We start from the raw sequence: 14,425 nt of genomic DNA, 5'->3' as shown, positions 1-14,425 counted from the left end.
CAGATTATGGAATTTGAATATGAATCGTATGTTTCGAATTTAGAAATAATTTACAATTACACATTAAATTCGTGAATTATGTCTGACGAAATCGATTGAACACTACCAGAAATATGAGAATTTGCGAATATGTAGCAAATCATTTCTCTATATCCCCAAATTATATAATATTGGAATTATTGACGTTTGTTGAAATTTGATAGGATTGGAAATCAGCATAGACAACCACAAAACGAAAAATATATCTGAAAACGATGCTGTAATGAGTTCATTACAGCACTGTTTTTTAGAACTGTAATGAACTCATTACGATACAGAAATAGAGAAAATAATGTATACTACTCGTTCATACGCCATAATTGCAATTCCATAAGTGCATACATAACTCGTCTCGAATTCTAAACTCGCCATCTCAACATCATATGCTATCGTATATTCTTGACATGAAATGAAGTTCGCGAGTATCGTACACATATCCCGATGCCGTTTTCCGCCCCTCGTATGGCACCAGGCCAAACGAGCCGAGGTCATCAAACCTCCCTCTCTCACAAGGAGAACCGGAGGATCGGTGTAGGTTCCCGAAAGGGATATTCGTTATACTTTCCTTCTTTTCAATGTGAAAAGCATGACTTATTGAATGAATTTATGGCGTCAGATACGTTGAGACTAACGGGGATTTTCTGCTGCAGGGAGGAGGACTTCCTTTTTGCCTGACGGTTGTTTTTTCAGTCCACTCCGATTCGTGAAAATCCTCGTGATGAATCTCTCTCGAGGTTCGTTGGGTAAAGGTGCCACTGAAAGTTTACGTTTCTGTACACTTGAAGGCTTACAGTTGACACGATTTCATCTCAGATGATTTTTTTATACTAGCGCATTCGCCATTTCGTCACCCAAATATATTCGCATTGAAGTAAGTTGTAGAAACCACACTCTAATTTTTGTTTGACAACGATGTAGATACTATGTACAAAAATGTCTTATCTACCGAGGGTTCTCATACTTTTTCGATCGAACAATTTGGGACTTGAAGGGTACGACCTAACATCACTAAACCTGCAGTTTTTAAGTTTTCGGGCATCTATTGACCTATTAGCATTCTGATTCTTTTTTTTTAACTCTTTCACGATTTTTGTCGTGGGGTTCTTGTGTAGACCTATGTCTTTCATATGAGAGTCTCTTCTTTCCGGTCTTTCAAATTGAGTTTTACTCAATTTATGTTCCTTTCTAGTTGATCTTCGGTTCTTTCATGATAGATTGGTTCCCAATAACATCTTCGACTGTGTTGTATTCAACTAGTCTTTAGGCTCTTATTTGGATGTTGACTTGCATTCCCATAAATATTTTCGGCCCTTCTTTCCGGGCAATCTGTGATAGTTTCCCATTTTATTAGGTGTAGAACTTTGCTTCCGCCGTTTTGGAATAGATGGCTGTAGCGGTAAGTGTTAGTCGAAATAAATAGATCGTAGATGTCATACAATAAGCTTAGGTATTTGTGAACATACGCCATCGAAATAGTAGTCGATTTGTGTCTGCATCTTGAAGATATTTTCGATTAAATGTCATCTTCGCGGGAGGTTTTCGGCTTTAATATGAAGAAATTTGCGGCTGAGGCTCATTGAATGCCCTCAAATACCTATGGTAAGGCCACTATTAGTGAAAGAACGAACTGAGAGTGATTTCAACGCTTCAAAAACGGTGATTTTAACAACCACGGCATATCTATTGCAGCTCTTGAACATTGATTTTCTGTCACTTATATCTTCTCGTTATGGCTTTTGTCTTCGTAGCTCCATGCTGTCTATCCATATGTTAGTTGAGGTCTCGCAAACCATTCACAGTTTCGAATTTTGCCGTATTTGGCCCCATCTGAATGAATTCTGCTCATTGTTGAGTTTGTTTTATCTATTGTATATTTTATATGGTTTTTCCATGTGAGTCTATTATCTAGTGTATGTCTTCTCCATCTTTTCTCAAATTGATGATCTTAAATCTCCTTTGCTGTAAGAGAGAAGTCTATATTTTTCCGGTTTGGATTTTATATTTAAAGTCTCAAACTACTCAAGCCATTACTACACGACCAACAGGCACATTTTTCGGCACTTCTCTATTAGAGTGGCTTTTTCTCATTTATATCAAGGAGAGTAAACAGGGGATTGCAAATTGGTTTCTACTCGAAATTAAGTTATTCTTTTGAACATTTGAGTAAATTCCATTGCACCCAAAATCTTTTTGTCTGTTTGTTTAAGCACAATGGGTCATATTGAAAAATCATATAATCAGCTCACTTCTTACTCAAAACCAATCAAGAATCCACTGTTTATTCTCTTTATTGTAAAAAAAAACGCTAGTCTAAGTAGGGACGTATCGAATAATATGATTGGTGGTATTTTCATAATGACTTTAGTAGTGAGGTAGTTCGATACCCTGTGGTAAATATTTCGGGATGTTTGGTCCTAGTTTCCGTAGATGGAAATGTCGATGTAACAACGATTCGTTAAACAATCATATAGATCCTGAGGATTTAGGTGTTGTTAATACAATTTATTGAATTGACTTATTTTGTACTGATCCATCGATAAATACAAACAGATCTTTTGAAGCGTTCGATTACGTTAAATATTATAATATATTGAATTTGATGAAATATGCTTCTTCAGGTTCAGCAAACAGCTAGTAAATCGAATTAATTTATATGGCGTAAAACAAGAACGATCCTGACTTCCCAAATGGAAGCCTTTTTTAATGCAGTTCACAATACTACTAGTACTACAATTTTCTAATTCGGTTTATACCAATAAAATAAAATGAAAATGAATGAATGATAGTTTTTCATTAGGTCTGTAAAAATTTACCGGTTTCAATAATCACCCCTAGGTCAGAATATAGATATTGTATTGAACTTTGTTTTTTTTTCGATAAAAGGTTTCATGACGGTAATATTACTTTTTCTTCATATCTACCCACATAGCAAGAAACTTTTTTGAAATATTCATGAAATAATTGCAGGCAAGCTTTTCATCAATTACAAATGAAATATTTATGACATAATTATATACTTTTTTAATGAATCATTTATGTTATATTCGAAGAATATATAATCATATATCGATCAAAAATTTAACTTATCGTGAATATTAAGTGAACCTCTGGTAAGTATTCCATGAAATCTTTCAGGAAATATTCTGAAATTTTCCCCTGCAATATTCTATACAGTGTGGGTAATAATTCCGCAGTTGTAGTGCCAAATAATCGAGGTCTTGTCACCCTTTGAAAAAATAAGTAGTGACCGAAAAATCTCGATATTATTCAGGCATCCGTCTTTCCGCGACCTTGATACAAAAATAAACGCATTACGAAGGCTCCCCTCCGGCGCCCCACATTTGCCATTATAGTCCTGCTCATAAGCAATGACCATCCACTTGAAATTGATTCCGGTCGCCGGAACGATGAGGCCAATTATTACGCGAAAACTCTCATTTTGGACATTGTTTACTTTCTTCTCCGAACGGCCGGCGGTATAGGCCCGATCGGCGGTAACCAATTAAAGCGTTCGCCCCCCCACCTCAGCGGAAATTTCGGGTACCGAAATCGGCCAGGTCCACATCCAAATGTTTACGGTGACGATGTAACTCGTCGAAACTCGATTTGTTTTTCCGAATGGTACGTTCCGCAATTTCGCTATGTAAACATGTTGCGGAATATGTCAGAGTGATTGATTCGTATAATTGCATTATTGATTGGTATACAGCCGTACATGGGAGTGATACGGATGTGGCGAAGTAGAGTCATCACTGCTCACTGGAAGGGAAAATTTATGTTGCTTTGTTCGGGGATGCAGCTTTCAACACATCATTCTTTTTTTTTTTTGAACAATAATTAGTCAGTTTCAATTAATTCATCAGTGGTCTAAAGGCGCGTACAGACATAGAACAAATCATCGTATCGTAACACCGACGCGTAACAAATCTGGACGGCACTACGTAACAGCGTAACATCGGGGTGTCTCATTGGGTTTTTTAACAGAAAATCAAAAAAATGATACGCACTGATGTTGCATCTAGGGAATCTGTTGTGTCGAGTGAATTTCACGCAAACTTAACGGGCAGTTGAATATTCTGAGAGACGCATTTAGGTCGGAAAACCAACCCCTGCAGGTACAGCGAGGGCTCAAAATAGAACAGGAACATCCTTGGTGCCACATTGTCGCTACATATGGTCATCCTGAAGTCACATCGAAGGGCAAGGAACGAAGACGTGGACCAATCAGGGACATGGATTGCGCTTTGGTATGCAGAATCCAAAGCGACGATTAACATCCCCAGGAAATTGGGGTACCATAGACCAGTACGCTCGTAGGTGTTACCTTGTAAACACATAACTTGTACAGCCAAATTCAATATATTAGTTTAGAAATCCGGTGTTTCATTATCCCAATTCAATAGAATTAAAGTTGATCGATTCAACCAAAAACAGAATCCAATCCAGCAAATGCTGGATCCCGCAAATGCGGGATCCCTCAGAAATTCTGCGGAATCAAAATTGCGGGATTTTCCATGCGGGATCTGCAGGATGCAATATTAAAATTGCATATTAGACAATAAAAGCGCAAACGTCTATTGAAACGTCCCAGAAAGCAATAAACCACTCATAAGTTACGGACGATGATACAACACTAGTTATTACTGAAACTAAACACTACGATTCTTGATCAGCAAATAGGAAAGTCGATTATTTCCACATATCAATCTTACAGCTTAAAAAATATTTTGAACAGCGTTTAGATTAACCTTTTTTATGAACTTATTCTTTCGTTTGTTTTTCTCTCACTTTCAATGTAAAATGGCTCGTCCGTGAATTATAAATAAATACATAATTCGACATTGAGTGAAGATTGGTTGTCAATGAAATTGTTTCCTTGGCAATCGAATCGTTGTGACAAGAGTCAGATAATCATCACTTCTCCCATCAGTCTACGAACATTATAAGCCACTTTACAGAAAAAACAAGATATCTTTTGTTCAGGTCAATCGTACTGCCACATTTAGATTTTTGTACGTCTCTATTATTTAATTTGAAATCGAATATCATCACTAGACTACAAATAGTCCTGAATAGAGACATGAGAATGGTTCTCAGATGTGGTAGAAGCACACCAATCAGGTCAATGTTAGAGGCACTGAATTTGATGACCGTCAGACAAAGAATCTATTTCAAAACGTTAGATTTCATATACAAAATTGAACATAAAATGTTACCAGATTATTTATCTAAGAAAATTAGATATGTTTCTGAGGTTCATCAGTATGATACCAGAAATCAAAATAGTTTTTTTGTTGATACATTCAGCACTGAAATGACAATGAGTTCCACTCTGATTAGAGGTTTGATATGTTATAATAAATTGCCTAATATGTTAAGGAACTGCAACAAATATGTAACCTCCAGGAAATTGTTGATATCTTATGTTAATTTTATTATGAAGTTATAACTAGTAATTTTTACTAAATAAAGAAATATTATTATTATTATTATTGAAATATGTTGCACACCATTTCAAATTTGCCTTACACATGAATACACAGGATATCAGAAGCAGAAATAATTGCTTCAAATAGGCATGGGAGATGGAAATAATCAAATGTTGCCGAAGGATATATTGAGGAATTTTTCTAGAATAAACTGAACATAGGATATAAAATATTCGGCAAGCGAAGTGTCGAAGAGAAATATAAATATTATTACCTAAGAAAAACATCGTTTACTATTCAGGTGATATAATTAATGAATTCAGAGAGGCCAGCGAGAAAGAGGATTATGTGTCAGGTAGAGTTTAACCTATGTTTGATAATTGTACTAACAGCAACATACATAACTTTACATAAATTAATAGATACCATAGATTATAACGTGATCCCACACATGAGCCAGTGGATGTTGTAATAATATGCAAAATGTGACATACTGCAAATTCAGCTTCATTATTCCTGGATTTGATTTCATCCAAATAAATAATAGAATTCATAGAACTTCATTGATCGAAGAGATCGAGTTATATGTCCATTATCCCATTGTAAAACCAAAAAATTCTTACAACTTTCAACCTGCCGAATCTTGAAAAATAAAAAAGCTATTCTTTCGATGAAAGAAATCCATAGTTTTCTTTGATGTACAACTTCAAGGCTCACCCTGTACATGCACCGATATAAAATTTGTTGAAACAAAATTGGTCCTTCTAGTTGCATATGGTATATCAGGTGGAAAGATTTTCATAGTGCATATTACATTTACTTCTTTTCGACCTCCAGCATTATTTCATCATAACCGTTATTAATTCCATCGGAATAATAGGCGCTGTAAATTCTGAATAATCGGTTTTATGGAATTTACGATTATTTTAAATTAACCAACAGTAAATAACCTGGGGGATGTATACCTACTGTTAAAGCTGCCTGCAGTACATTATTTTATACTGCTGGCGAGGTTTGATGAATCAATATAAAAAATTAACTACAAACGGAGAAGGTAAAACTACAATTAATTAGGAGTTCTATGACGTTATAACGAGTATTTATAATAATATTGTTCATGTGCTTCTCAATTATGGAGAATTATGGATGGAAAAAGATTGAATGTATATTTTTTATTTAGGACTCGAATCTGTGTTCATTTCGACGTAATATAAGCATATGAAAATACATAAGACTAGATGTTCATACTTTCAAAAATGGTATGCTTTTAATCTCAGCAGAAGCAAAGATTTCTCTTAGGGAGATATTGGATGAAATGATTATTTTAGGATTTTTCGATTATTGACCTAGTGGGAGCGTGATAACTGAAAGAAATCACAAATCTACTCTAGTAGAAAATGTGAGGGACGTAGTAGCATGCTTTGAAGTCATAATCCCAAATAGGAAGACAAAGTCGTGTAGAGATTTTTTGTAACATCAGGAGTGTTTGAATCTTGTAGAAATGATCGAAAAATTTAATAAAGTGAAATCTAGTGTGTTCCAAGACTTATTGCGTAGTTTCTCAATTCGTCTCATCCAAAGAAATATAGATACTGGGAACTGTTTATTGCGGTCTCCCTCCATCTCTTGAATGATCTCTTAGACATGAAAAAACATGGTCGCTGAATGCTACACTGCATTTTCTAGTGAAAATATGTGTTGGAATATGAACCCATTTTGCAACTTGTTTGAGAAAATATTAGGTTTACAACTTTGTTTCCACCGTTTTGCAATAGATAGCTGTAGTGGTAAGTGGTAGTCGAAATGAAATGATCGTAGATGTCATAAAATAAGCTTAGGTATTTGTAAATATAACGCCATCGAAATATTAGTTGATTTGTGTCTGCATCGTGAGGATTTTCTCGGATGAGGCTCATCGAATGCTCTCAAATTCCTATAGTGAGGCCGCTATTAGCGAAAGAACGTGCCGAGAGTGGTTTCAACGCTTCAAATACGGTGATTTTGACGTCGAAGACAGCTTGACGGTGGCTGAGGAGAGGTTTTCAAAGATGCAGAATTAAAAGCAATACTTGATCAAGACTCGTGTTAAACGCAACAAGAATTGGCAGGATCATTGGGAGTGACGCAACAAGCCATAACACCTGAAAGTCATGGAAATGATTCAGAAACGAGGAAATTGGGTGCCGTACGAGTTGAAGCCGAGATATGTTGAACGGCAAAGACGGAAGGGGTTTCTGCATCGCATTGTGGCTGAAGACGAAAAATGGATTCATAACGATAATCCCAAACGGGATATCCCGGCCATGCTTCCACGTCGATGGCCAAACCGAATATTCCGGTTCCAAGGTCATGCTCAGTATTTGGCGGGATCAGCTCGACGTAGTGTATTATGAGTTGTTCAAACAATCACAGGCGATAGGTATCGAACGCAATTAATGCGTTTGAGCCGAGCATTAAAAGACCAACTGCCGCAATACAACGAAAGACATGATAAAGTGATTTTACAGCATGACAAATTGCGAAAGTGGTCAAGACATACTTGAAAATGTTGAAATGGGATTTCCTACTCAACCCGCCATATTCTCCAGACGTTGCTTCATCGGACTATCACTTGTTTCGATCAATGGCGCTCGGTTTGGCTGACCAGCACTTCTTATGAAGATATAAAAAAATTGGATCGATTCGCAAATCGCTTCAAAAGATGACCAGTTTTTTCAACGCTGGATTCGTACGATGTTTGAAAGATGGAAAAAAGTAGTGGCCAATGATGGACCATAATTTGAATCATAAATGTATAACCAGTTTTTTACAATAAAGACTCGAATTTCTGAAGAAAAACGGCGGCAACAAGGTTGTACGTCTATTTACTATTATGCGATTGTATTGAATTCTTCTTTGAGATACTTGGCGACCAGTACGTATAGCTTTTGTTGTCACATCATTAATTTTACTATGTCATGCTGCTGTGTTATAATTTATACAGGGTGAGTCTTTGACTTGTACATTTATTTTAACCGAAGGTTCTTGAGGTCAAAAGAAACACTTTTTTCATTTTCCATTTCTTCCGATTCGGCCCTGTTAAAAAGATATAGCCATTTTAAATTCTCAAGATGAGCTAATTCACCCCTGAAAACCTTAAGACTGAAGTTTTCTCAAGCATAAGATATACCTTTTGAACCTTGGAAATAAGCTACTAAATTAGAAAAACCATCATAAACTCACGTTTAACATTCCATTTGTTGAACAAAGTAGTGTTTATAATATAATAAATGAGTTATTCCAATTTTGTTGACGCTAAAGATTAAATATTCTTCTCTTGATTTTCTATTTCATTTTCGATAATTATAACGAATTGAGCTCGCTACCACCCATATTAGCTCTGATATCCATATCCACTCATTCATTATATTTCATTTATATGATATCGTTGTTTATTTCATTTCGTACAAGAATTGCCATTTAACCTCAAAATCTCAAATAAATAATATTCATCTGTGAAAGTTCTAACACAGACTATAGTAATTTGTGGTTTTAAATTTTGAATTTCAAATTTCGAGTGATGCCAAATATAAACACAGCAGTTCGGTTCGATAAATCTATGTTCTAACCTAAAATTTTCATTTACAGTTTACACTGTTATTGTTATGAGATATTTGTTATGAAATGAAGCATTTGATTTGTTCCAACTATCTCATAAAAACATTGAAATGCATCAATATTTTTGAAGCCATCAGTATGGAAATATGTGAAATATTTTTTTGAATTTCACAGATAATTTTTTTTTAAGATCAAGTTATTCGAAAACGGCGCTTTGTACGAGAAAATATGAAGAATACTTTTATTTCTCAAATTAGCCAAATATTCTTCAATGAACGTTCAAATTACTCTTAAGAGCTGGTTTCTTCGAATTTCTGGTATTTTTATGGGATGTAATGTTCATAATAAAGAAACAGAAGAATGCGTATGGAATCTTGTGTTCGGAGAAGATGTATCACATCAAAAAAAAGCTATATCTCAAAAATCATTTCCTTCGATACAACCATTTACGAGATATAGCCGAAAATCAAATTTTTTCAACGATTTTCAACAGCCTGTATCTTTTTAACCGGGCCGAATCGGAAAAAATGGTAAAGGAAAAAAGTATTCCTTTTGACCTCAGGAATCTTGGGTTAAAATATATGTACAAGTCAAAGACTCGCCCTGTATATCTCAGTTTGTTTTAAATGATCTCCTGCAATTTAATGCTTCTGGAATTGTCGACTAGGTACTTGGCCCCGGTCTGTTCGCAATTAAATCTCGCTTGATTGAACGGCACCTCGAAAACTTCCGGGTGGAGTAATTATTCCATTTTTTTCTCAACGTGAAGAAGGGGTAAGAAAAACAGTACGAACTCGGTATCGAAGTAGTTAGGAAAAGTTATAAGACAGCGTTAATCGGCCGTTACAGTCATCGCCGAGTGGTGCGCGAACTGCATCGCAGAATCTAATTATAAATTCCGATGGGACCTCTTGTACAGTCGTGTTTAATAAGTCAAGAACGTCATAAACGATAAATCAACCACCTCAAGAGCACAAGGCGCACTCTGGTGGCTGGAAATGGCGGTCGAGGATGTCGTTATAGTTACGGAACCGGGGTAAAAACAGAAATATCATCGTGCTCTCGCCCCATTTAACGAACTAACTGCAGTTTGCGGCTGGGAGAGGCAGCCTCCGAACTGCGCTGATGTATTTTTCGAAGAGATAAGTCGCCGATTTATGACTGTCTGTCAGACTGGAAGTCTTTCTGGAGACTGATATAATTAAGGGAAGTTTTACGAGACAATTTCTGATGGATCTATTTTGTTTCAGGTATGGTATCCTTGGAAATCCAATCCAGACGAGTGTAGGTAAATAAATTGAGAAATAAGATCAAAAGAGTTGGATCGGAGCAATTTTTTCATTTTTATTGTGTTCGAGGAAGAATATTAGAACAGGTAATTTGATTCTGCGAAAAGGTTTCTGTGAATTATACAGACACACACACACACAGTTTTTGATGTTCTTTGGTTCTTTTTCTACTTCATTCCATGTATAGAATAGATATCAAATTCTTCGAACTCTTATTCGAGAATTCATAAGAAAAGAATGTCAAATATGACAACTTTGAGTAATACCGCATATTGAAGCTGAATTTATGTTCTATTTGGAAATATAAACAATGACTACAAATTCGAAATAAAAAGTGATAGCTTCAAGCTGAAACCTCTTAATTGAGGAATAATGGGTTCGTCGTATCTTCGCTGATTTTTCTTCTTCGTCAGCCTTCCCTTATCCACTCCTGGATGTAGGCCTCTTTCATGTTCCTCCATGCTGTCCTGTCCTGAGCTATCTGAAACCATCTATTTCCCGCATACTGCTTTATATCATCAAGCCATCTTCTCTGTGGTCTACCAACACTGCGTTTCGTCGTTCTTGGTCGCCAGTGTGTTACTTTATATGTCCATCTCGATTTGTCCACTGCAACACGCGCTATAATATTTACGACTCTAGTTTTTTTGTCGGATTTCTCCATTCCTTTTTCTGTCTCTAAGACTGACATTGAGCATAGTTCTTTCCATCGCTCTCAGCATCACCCTCAGCTTGTTTGCGGTCTTCTTAGTTATTGCCATAGTTTCAGGCCATATGTCGCTACCGGTAATATGCAGGCATCGAAAACTTCCTTTTTAAGGTTTATTGGGATGTCGTTATTCCTGAATATATATTTCATCTTTCCAATAGCCATCCAAGTAAGCCTGATTCTTCTTTTTATCTCTGCTGTTTGATTTTCTTTGCCGATTCTTATTGAGTGTCCTAAATATAGGCTGATTAGGTCATTGAAATGCATCAAAATGATCTGGATTACCATCGGTAAATTATCTTCGGAGATAAGGCCCATTTTCACCTCGAAGGCTACATTAATAACAAAATTGTCCGAGAATGACTGTTGAAAACCCTCTCCATACTCAATGTATTAGAGTTTGGGGTGGGTTTTGGGCTGGTAGTATGGTTGGACCTTACTTACCAATGCAAAAATGACGCTACAGTTAATGGATTTTGCTACCGAGTTATGAATAATGATTTTTTCATATCTGGAATTGGAATATATGGATATGGACCACATATATTTTTTCAACAAGACGTCGCTACGTGTAACATTAGCAACGAAACAATTGGAATTTTGCAAGAAAAGTTTCTCGGCCATGTTATTTCTAGAAGAGGTGATCATAATTGATATTTGTTTCTTAGCACTTTTAAATTTTGTTGTTAGGGGCCACGTGAAAAAAGGTCTATGCCAATGCTTCGGAATCGATTCAATACCTCAAATAAGGAATTCGTGAAGTTATCGAGGACATAACAGCCGCAATAGATGACATATCTTCCTCTCAATGATGAAATCTACATCCAATGTTTTCCCTTGAAATATAGTCGTTTTTTTATATCAAAATGAAACCTCTCATTCGAAAATACATTTTATGAGATAATCGACGAATAATCCCGAAAATGATTGATATTTCAGTCAGAGTGCAGGAAAAGCAAGTATTTGTAAAAATGTTGGACGCAAAAATCATTTAGAATCTCGTCAATGGTTTTTTGCAGTATGAATAAATTGAATTATTCCGATTATTGAAAACGTTCTGATATTTGTAATCTCCATAGACACTGTAACTTCGAATATTAGAAAAAAATTAAAAATTATTCCAGAAGCAGAGCCCAATGTTCCAAATTTCAGGGAATATCTTTGCTACAACATATATTATGTTTATGTTCGAAAAAAAAAGAGAAAATATGAATTCAGCTATTTTTATTTTCTTCCACTTTTGGAAATAATTTTCATACCAATAAATTCTTTTCTGGACTTATCTTCTTGAAATGAGATGTTTCAATGTGATACTGACTCACAATTCAAAAACTCATTCCGAAGTGCCATATTCTACTTGAAATTCACATCGTGTTTTTCCCCGTAACATACACCATGTGCAAACATACTCTACTTATCGTTATTGACTATCCTCATACATCATAGAACATATGAAACTACCTTTCTGTTCCTCGACTCTTTCCTAATGTGATTGAATTGTTGGAAGGGGCTGAAGGAAATAAAATTTTTATGAGGGTTATATTCCCTTTATTATATGGTACAGCATGGGGAAATTGGATATATTCTTAATATTATGCTCCTTGTCTCCATATCCGAAAAAACATCTTTGATTCTACTAAAACTAGAGGTATATGTGGTTTACTTGGAGATTTATAACATATGAAAATGCATGAAGTTGTATTCTGGTAGCACCGTAATGTTGTAGATATATTTAGCCTCTTGTATAATACTTCACAGTAAATAATGTTTTTTTTTCTTTGTCATAACCTACCAAATAATATTTCTCTGAAAAAAAATACATGGAGCTATAAAATTTTTTATTAAAAAAAAATCATATCGGTGAATAACAGCGAATTCATGAATGAATCCAAGTATCAATTCATTGGAATCATGATTGAAATGCACGATGGCATTTCGTGCGTCACAAGTTATATATCTCGCATTTTATCAGGTCACGTAAGCCTCCTTAATTGCTCCTGTTTGCTCATTTTCGACGTCGAAACTTCAAAAAAACAGCTCTGGCATAAACAAACCTGATTGCATTCCATTCAAGGTCGGGAACTGATTAATCGCAAAGCTCAAAACGTGCTCCTATAAACCCAATATCCTGCAAATGACTTCGTAGGGTTAGGAGATGTGCTCTCTTCCTCTTGATCCATTTCGATTGCACTCATTCGCCCACTACCTTGCCGCCTGGTAAGTTGAAAGATAAGATAAAACAAAACACCTACAAATTTTACGATATCGTTATTTTCTGCGATCATCAAAAAAGGCGGATTATAAAAATGAGAAATCTTAGAATATTATAGATTCGAAATCAAGTTTTCTACCTCAATATCTGTCTCCCTGCTACTGACCAATATGGCTGCTAGTGAAAAAGAAAACATTATTTATCATTCAGATAATTTCATTCTGACTTTCTCATAGAACTCATAATAAATAATTCCCTGCCAATCCCATAAATACACAGCAAAACCTTTCTGGTCATCAATCCTAGTTTGGCCACCGTTTACGCTTGACGTTGTCGTAAGATGTCCACTTTTCATTATCAGTCACCATACCATAATTACGAATTTTTTTTCAATACGCCTAATATCATGATAACAAATATGATGTTCGTAACAGAGTAATGTTAAAAAACTGTTGTCATGTGTAATACCACTGAAGACTGAATTTCATATAAAGTATTATTCGATATGACTCTGGCAAGAGAATAATAGTCGAAGAGTCATACGATAATGTTTGAGAAATCCAAGAAATTGATATAGGGAAACCAAGTTTTGAAAAATTAAAATGGAGCATGTTAATTTTTGTTATGAATTTCAGAAGTTGAAATAAAAATTGTTGTAGATAATTATTCGAGGATTATCCATCTCGATTACAGATAAAGAAATCCGATCTAGTCCTGAATCTATTTTCTGAGAATTTTGATTGACATCAGATATAGATAAGTTTCAAATGATATTTTGCATCTGATTGTAGATATGGAAGGGGAGTACACTCAAATACTCCTTTATTTTGTTTTAGTGTTGATTCACTCTTTTTTTGATCAATACTAAAATGGCAGATATTCTATAGAAATGGTTCGTTATTTTAACTTTTTTTAACTTCTAATATTTTTCGCAAATGTTGTTTTCAATTTTGAAATTGAATTCATGCTTGGAGGCATGTTGTACCAAATTCCTGACTTCTTTTGAAGATGAGGAAATATGCTAAAACTGTTCAAACAAATTCATTCTTTCAATGATTAAATTCACAAAGAATCATGTCGAAGATAGGGGTTATCCCTTTGAAAAAACTCGATTTTAGGTTCGACCACATCGGGAGAAGCAACGATAGAA

At 35.3% G+C, this 14,425-nt stretch overlaps 1 protein-coding gene across 2 annotated transcripts in view; it reads left to right on the top strand.

Moving 5' to 3' along the window:
• LOC123672955 (Krueppel-like factor 6) overlaps nucleotides 1–14,425 on the top strand; it is a 522,109-nt gene that overhangs the window by 364,814 nt on the left and 142,870 nt on the right. Inside the window, exon 1 of one of the 2 annotated variants that reach the window (XM_045607325.1) lies at nucleotides 10,316–10,440. The exons of the other annotated variant lie outside the window; for it this stretch is intronic. The gene's annotated coding sequence lies outside the window, so the exon portion shown is untranslated. Of the gene's footprint in view, nucleotides 1–10,315; nucleotides 10,441–14,425 lie in introns of those variants that run through there. 2 annotated transcript variants of the gene reach the window in all.

The sequence above is a fragment of the Harmonia axyridis genome, chromosome 2 (assembly GCF_914767665.1).
Source record: "Harmonia axyridis chromosome 2, icHarAxyr1.1, whole genome shotgun sequence".
NCBI classification, from domain to species: Eukaryota; Metazoa; Arthropoda; class Insecta; order Coleoptera; family Coccinellidae; genus Harmonia; species Harmonia axyridis.
This window is presented reverse-complemented; position numbering and strand designations above follow the sequence as displayed.